General features: G+C 44.8%; 1 long non-coding RNA gene across 1 annotated transcript; it reads left to right on the top strand.

Moving 5' to 3' along the window:
- The first annotated feature begins 994 nt into the window (after window positions 1-994).
- LOC311438509 lies at window positions 995-5,107 on the top strand. The gene is made up of 2 exons (XR_014694151.1): window positions 995-1,095; window positions 2,258-5,107. It is a non-coding gene; the product is annotated as an uncharacterized lncRNA (long non-coding RNA).
- Window positions 5,108-7,957: the final 2,850 nt, after the last annotated feature.

Genomic DNA, 7,957 nt, shown 5'->3' on the forward strand with positions numbered 1-7,957 from the left:
AGGAGGAGGAGGAGGAGCGGCGGCATCGCCGTGGCTTCGGCGGAGCCGTGTGCGGTGCCGCCTCCGGCGGGCATAGCGGTATTATAGCGGGCGGCGGTGCCGCTCCGCTGCACGGAGCCAATGGCAGGGGGACAGCGGGACGGCGGCGGCCGGGGGGGGACAGCGGCCACACAGCCCCGGGGCGGGGGGGACAGCGGCCGCACCGCACCGCCACGGCAGGTAAAGGCTGGGAGCTCCCCTCCGCATCCCTTTTTTTTGGGGAGGATGCGCCACCGTGGGTCGGGGCGGGGTGGGGTGGCCGAGCATCCCTCCCACCATCCTCCCCCCCCCCTCCCGCGGTTCCCGTATCTCTGCCTCTCGAGTATTTCTTTCCCAGTACCTCGGGTCAGCCGCTTCAGGGCGGGGTCCCCAGCCCGGCTCTGCAGCCGCTCGCACCCGCCGCTCCCCCGCCTCCTGCCCCGGCCCCGCTGCGCTGCCCCCGCCCGGGGAGGGAGGGAGGGAGGGATGCAGGAACAAAGGGTCCCCGCCTGCGAGGCAGGGAGCCGGGAGCCTTCCTCCGCTTTTGGCCGGGTTTGGGAAAGGTTTGTGTGTTCCAGATGCTCGGGTCCTGCTCTTTTTTCCTCCCCGAGAGAGCCCTGCCTTGCAGCCCCAGCCCCAGGCAGCTCCCCCCTTGTTCCGCACAGCTACGGGGGCAGCCGCTGCTCCAGGAGGGGACGCCTCGGAAAATAAGCGCAGAGCCGCGCTGTAACCTCCAAACACCCGGCCCCCAGGCAGCAGCTGCTGCTGGCAACGAAACGTCCCCATCCCAGCAAACCTCTCCCTCTAAAATCAAGGCACCCGGGAAATTTTGGAGGGCGGAGGGGAGCGGGGCAGACACTTTTCCTACCGGGATCTGTGCAGTTTGTAGCCCTGCTAAAGGAAGCGACAAATCATGGGAGGCGCCTTGCTCCGAGGAGACTTTTCTATCTGCTCTACTTCCCACCCTAGGGCGAGCAGCACGACTTGACAGGTGTCATTCATCCCTCTCAGCCTGCAGTACTTTGGAAGGGATCCTGGAAATGCCAAAAGCACTAAGTTTTGACAGCCCCGAGACAGGTGAGGCACCAGAATGTGCTGCTGCTTGTGACAGCCCCCCAAAAATAGGGTGAGAGAGGTAGGCACACATAATAGCCCACTGTTTTTGTGTGCATGTTGGTACGTGCACAGCCAAAAATAATCAGCGGGCTCAGTACAGTGTAAACACGGAGTCAATATCATAAATCCTTGATAGGCTTACCAGCATCCCACATTTATGGTACAATTGCAGCCCCAGCCTGTCTCACAGGTGTACATGTAAGTAACACTGAGTTGGGACCCTTCCGTGTGCCAGGTTGCTGCAAGCTGTAACATTAGTTTCTGTGGTGGGCTTTTGGATGGTGCTGCCAAGGGAAGAGCTGCCAACTGGAAGGTTTAGTTGAGAAGCTCCCCTGGGCAGCAAGGCTTTCACAAATGTCCCATATTTGGGTAGGATAAAGTAATGAAAAGACAGAGAACAGTAACAAAAAAGAAAAAAATATATATTCCGCTTCTTTTTTGGGGGGAATAGGGCATAAAGCGTATTCATTCCTGGACTAAAACACCAATTTTTTCCACCTTTCTGAACATAATGTTCCTGCTAGGCTAACTCCTCAGAGCCAACCTCCTCTGTGTATTCTCCCTTTCAAAGAATCACAACGTTTGAATGTCTTGGCAATGCCCTCGACCACTTGTTGCATAGTGTGGGTGTTAATTAAACATCTTCTGAAACCAGGGGTTCCCATGTTCAGGGCCCTAGGGCTGCTTGCAGGGCTTGCATGAGGCACGCAGACACTGCTAGCATGCTCTTGCTGGGGGTGCAAGGCCGTGGGAAATGAGAGCACCCAATAAGCAAAATACAGCTCTTCTACTTTTTCTAATTGGCCACTTTTTTTTTTTTTTTGGCTTCCTCTCTCACACTTTACTATCTTCAGTTTTCCCTGTGGTCACACATGTTCAGGTGCTTCTTCCTCCAAAATCTTTTCCCTTTAAAAACAAACCTTAATGAATTGCTAATTTCCTAAGCCCCTAACCTCACGGTTCTACATACCCTCAGCCCTACCTGTTTCTGTCTCTGTCCTATTCCCCTGAGTAAATACGTGGGGTTGGAGCCGAGGAGACTTCATTCAAGTCTCTGCCACACAGCAAGCGTGGTGCTGCTGATTTACTCATTCTCTTATTCTACCTGATACTTCCTCTTCAGGAAAATCTCCAAGGAGTTCCTGTGTAAAACTGCAAAGATCAGCTCAAGGAACTGGATATGGATTTGAGAGACCTTGTGGAGAACTTCTGGACTAGAAGCCAGTGAATGAATTACATTAATTCACATACATTGTACTGTTTTGATGGGGGGGCGTTTGTTAGGTTGGTTTTGCCTGTGATATTCTGTAGTTCAACATGTTGTAACATTCATCATTCAAGAAACAGGCCTGGCATCATTCAGAAAAAAAAAAAAAAAAAAAAACACTCAATGGTATCAATAATCCCCTTTTGTTTAACAGTCTCCAAAGCACGCCATAGCACATGCATTACCAAGTGAACATGTTCTGAGAAATCCTTTCACTCACTGCTGAAACATATCCAGCGAGGATAGGAAGTAGTACCCATGCAGTAAGTCACAAGAAACCCAATTCAGCTCCCACCACACTTATTGAATTCAATATGATTCAGTTTATCCTAAGAATCTCTCTCTCTAACTGATCTGCTGAGACACACCTCTTTACCCTTTCTTTTCCCCCTTTACTTTCACCATCTCTTTCTATTGATCTCCTTCATTTTTTTTTTCCTCATTAGCCTTCCATGTTTCCCCCTGTTCCTTAGATGCCCTCCACCCATTCATTAAGCAGAAGGCGAAATGGGAGTATCCTGTTTATCCTGCGCTGCGAAGAGCATCACAGCGGGCTCCCTGTCTTGGGGCATGAGCCACGTGGAGAGCTGCTGCCACCATTGCCAAGGAAAGGCAACAGCGCCTTGGAGCCCTGTGAGCTCTTGGGCTGTGCCCTTCAGCCCTCAAAAGTGGCAGCAAGAGGATTGTAAAGGCTTAAACTAATTCTTCTGCTTGATCTGAAAAGCAGCCACAGAAATTTATTAAACCCTGCAGTAGGGAGAAGATTTGTGCTTTGGTTCACCAGCCACATGAAGTGCATAATTTCACACCGCTGTTCCTGCAGAGCATTGCAGGAAGCTGCAGCCTCATGAGGATTGCCCCCTCACATGCCTGCACAGCCCTGTCCAGCCCTGAACAAGCTCACATGGCTGAGAGATGCCAAATCTTTCCTACCCTCCTCTTCCAAATTATCAGCACTACCGCTGTCTGCCATAGGATACTGCAGGGAAAAACCTTTTGGTCTTTAGTAAATCAAATACGCTGCTTTCTCTGGCTTGCCTTCTTAATGTTTATGCTGCAGAGCTTCCCCAACAGCTCATGCAAGCTCCTAAAATGATTTCCCCACCCAATTTCTCCCCTCTAAATAAAACTGCTTAAAGCCTGTAGCTTGTGAACCGTGCTAGATCCCCTGGCGCACCTCTCGAACCATGCTTTGAAGAGCATTGAGGATGCTGGCACAGTTTGACCGCAAGCACCGCTGCTTCATCCTCCTCTTTCAGCTTGCAAACTGGGGGAAAGAGACACTCCAATACGAGCTGACATCCAGAGGTAGATATGCCATTTGCTCTGCATTAAACCACACAGCAGGGTCCTCCAAGCAAACCCTCCAGCATGCACACAGGCAGAGCAGCTCTCCACGGAGAGCACGTGGAGCCAGTCACCAGCACCGGAGGAGTCCTGGGACTGATCCATGACCGACTGCTACGCAGAAAGACTCCTCAGCTTTACCCCATAATATTCCAGTACAATAGTGCAAGGAACAATACAGATAGCACTGGAAAACTCAATAAAGACAAAAATATACCTCTCCATAAATCAAAACCCAAATGCAGTAAGGCCACAGAATGGGTGTGCTTCCTCAGAGACATCAGTTAAAGCCCCCAACAATCTAGCACACGAATTACACAGCCTGCACGATATTAAAGCCAACAGGACATTAATTCCAGAAAGCAATATCCAAGGAGAGATCAATCAGCCCTCCAGTGTCTTGTATACCTCTGAAATGAGAGCCAACTAATGAGGACCACACTTCAATATTTACCTTTTTTTTTTTTTTTTTTTTTTTTAATTTTAACCAGTTAAAAACTTGCTTTGTTAAAAAATACATAATACTTCAAAGATACTGAAGAAGCAAGAGGCTTTTATGCGAAAGAAATTAGGCACCAAGAGAAAACCCAGCAAATAAAAGCAAATTAATGAATAAATAGGAAAATCATACATTTAGAGAACTAGGATAGCAGGCGGGTTGTGGCCGTTTAACAGAAGCAGGTTATTTCCCATGCTCACATCCACACAACTTTTTCCAGAATTAAAAGAGTTCAAAGAATCGATCAGCAGTCTTGCACAGTCAATAGGAAACCACCTTTGCTGCGCTTTGCTTGATTACATCAGCGGCAGGAATTGCCACAAGAAGTCCCGAAATTCAGGCCAGGACTTGGCACTGCAACCCATCTTTTCCACTGGGTGGTGGTAATGAGATCAAAAAGTTCAGGAGCACAAACTGCAAAAGCACTGGGAACAGAACCGCTACTCCTTGATTCATTCTGCCCGCCTCTACACAGGTACCTATCTGTGGGTATACATGGCTACGTACACACACACAGCCTGGAAACGTGCATGTCCATTCCTGTTTGTGCCGCACTAATGAGAGGATGAGTAAAATAGTTTCTGAAGTATTTCAAAGCACGAAAGAAGAATATTAAAACATCTCTGGAATGGCTGGTGCACATTCTATAATTAAACGCCGTTTGCTTCTTTAGTATTCAGTTCACCAACATAATTTTCTCAATGTAAAAGCTGAGCAGAGCTGGGGTGACACTGTAACACCGATGACAGGTCAGAAAGTAGAACTATATTATTCCTGAATGAGCCAATATAAATTAGAGACCCACCGGGAAAATAACTGTGGTTAATATTTTAATAAATTTCATCGAGTTCAACACATGACATACTGTTATGGCTTCCTTTAACTTGTGATCTGTAGTAGTCAGAAAATAAAATTAAAATTAAAATTCAAAGCAATGTGTTCATTTCAGAAATGCTACACATTGCAGAGAGATCTAATTTTTAGAAGGGGAACGTTCGGCATCATCTGAAAATCAAAACCCTCTACAATATTTATGGTTACAACCTCCCAGTTTTAAGACACCATAAATCAAACCAGACATTAATTGGTTCACTTTCACAGGGTGCTTGTTCTAACAATACCAAAACACAGCAGAATATCAAGTACACGCTGGGGAAGGATACTTCTAACTCCATGCAGTATGACATATTGCCACGTACAGGTTGGATCGTACCCCTTTACACCACAGCTCATACGAAGAGCAGGTAATGTAATATTGTAGTAACCACGGTATATCATCCACGAGTTTGGTTTAACCCCTCAACAGTGGTGAAGTTCGTTACGCTAATTAAGACAGGCACATCTTTACCCTGCGGCTCTCAGGCATTAGAGCCCATGACACGTTTTGTCAGTAACGTTGCGAGGCTTACTTGGGAACCTGAAGCAAGGTTCGGAGGTGGTCAGAGCCTTATGCCTGCATTCGCTTACTGTTCTGCACCAGAGTTTCACCTCCTGATCTTATCTGAACAGACTTTTATGGCTTATTTCCCTTTTTTATTGTACGGCTTAAAAAGGCAGTAGGACTCCTGGCTGGAGTATGCATAAGCCACGCTGTACGCTATAATAATAATTGTAAAAGCCCACAATTTTTACCATCTCCGATCTAAGCACAGGTAGGTACATGCACTGCTCTAATGTTCTTGGAGTGCTCATTACGGTCCTCCTGAGTGGTGCTCAACACTATCAGCTTCCTGTGGGAAAGGCCCTGTTTACTCATTAGAACAATTATATAATTTTTTCCTTAATAACTACCGACTTCCCAATCTGTCTACTGCGGAGAAAGAATATAATTGCAAATAGGCAAAATCTTTTGATGCTAAAAATACCATCAAAAGAATTTATTCACCTTCCAAAATATGACTAACTTATGTGCTTAATTAAAAATAGCCATATCAAAATAGCCCGGAGCATATTATAGATTACCAGCCTGAAAGATTTCATTGTAAGAAACAAAGTCAGTATTGTTCTAAAAATAGAGAGGATTTCCAAAATCCAGTATATCCTTGTTGGCATTTTGACTATTAAAAAAATGCCTACATAATTCATTTAATTAAGGAAAAGCATCCTCATTAGCTCAAGCTAAATAAATCGTGCTAAATTTTATCCAAACGTACATTTTCTTGGGTATCCGTAAAACCTGTGTAAGCAGAAGACAAAGCAGAACACTATTAATAGCAACACCAAGACAACTGCCATTGATAATCTGAAAACCTGTGCTCAAGCTGCAACACAAGCAGCTTTTATTTAATCCAAATTTTCAGTCCCCTTAGACTTATATTGCTCTTCTGCTGCTCAATCCTGAGTTCAAAGAGTCCTCCTTCTTTCCAAGATGGAAGGGAAGATGATTGCTGCTACATCTAACGATTACACATTAATTTAATTAAAATAATATGCACTCTGACCTCACTTATTATTTGATTGGAAAAAGTTTCACGTAGTTTCATGATTTCTCTGCTCTCCAGCCACATAACCTTTCAGAGCAACAGCTCCTGGCGATAAAGTCCGTAGATAGGGCCACCAAAAAATAAATTGTCTTCAGTTCCAACAAACCATCTCCCACTTCCTTCTTTGCATAATATGTAGATACAAACTTAGGTGCTTATTTTTCCACTTTTATTATTGCTATGTACGCTCTAACGTCACTTGACATATTTGCGTAACTGCGTATATTACTCCTCCTCCACTCAGACCTGAACCTAACAGAGTAGATCTGTTAATAAAATATAAACATTCAGAATTATGCATATTTGCTTTCACAGAATTTTTATACTAACGTCTCCTAAGTATATTGAATTAGCCTTGAACTGACCGTAACACTGGCATTCCCATTAGAACCAATGACACTGATGTGTTTGAAATGCAAGAACCAGCAAGAGGAAAAGACTTTATAATGCTTTAAAAGTCGAAACAAAAATAAATCGCAACTATTTCCTGGGAACTGGTGTATTGAAAACTTTTTTTTTTTTTTAACAGGAAAATGCAAATTAAAAATAACATGTAGAAAACGCGCAGAAAAAAAAAATCATCTGCACTCAAATTCTCATGTCTCAAAAAAGCAAGCTAAACCTGCTGATCTGGAAATAGCTCCAAACCAGGCAAAGCGAACAAACAAAACCCTACTTGTTTTGAAGCAGACCTTGAGATTTGCAGCTTACATTTATTAAGACAAATCACAGGTCCCCTTTTGCTTGAAAAGATGAAATTTTGAAATAGCAAGTGGAGAGATGACTTGACTATCACAACTGTATCTCTCCTTCTAATATATTTTCCAGAACGCTGTCCAATGTATTTTAAAAATACCCTCATTAGATAAAGCATTTGTGTTAACAGCCCAAGGGACTGAGCCTGGTAGACTCAGCCATTGCCAGGATTGTCCCTCACCACCTTACCTTGTCTAAACTTGCCTCTTGTAAGCATTTTCCTTGCTAACGTTTTGTCAACTTGAAATCCCCATCAATTCTGTGACCCAGCACAGAAATCAGATGATCTTCAAGCTTCCCTCTTCATCTTTACAAATATTCATGTGCTACTACAAGACAGTGAAATCCCTATATCCCTGTAGTTTCTGACAGTAAAGCCTTACTACCAGTAGTTTGATTCTTGATCACAAATCAGTACTTTGAGCTTTGTAGTCATTTTTGTATATCATCTGCAAACTCTCTCCGTTCACT

Source organism: Aythya ferina (genome assembly GCF_964211825.1).
Source record: "Aythya ferina genome assembly, chromosome: 6".
NCBI classification, from domain to species: Eukaryota; Metazoa; Chordata; class Aves; order Anseriformes; family Anatidae; genus Aythya; species Aythya ferina.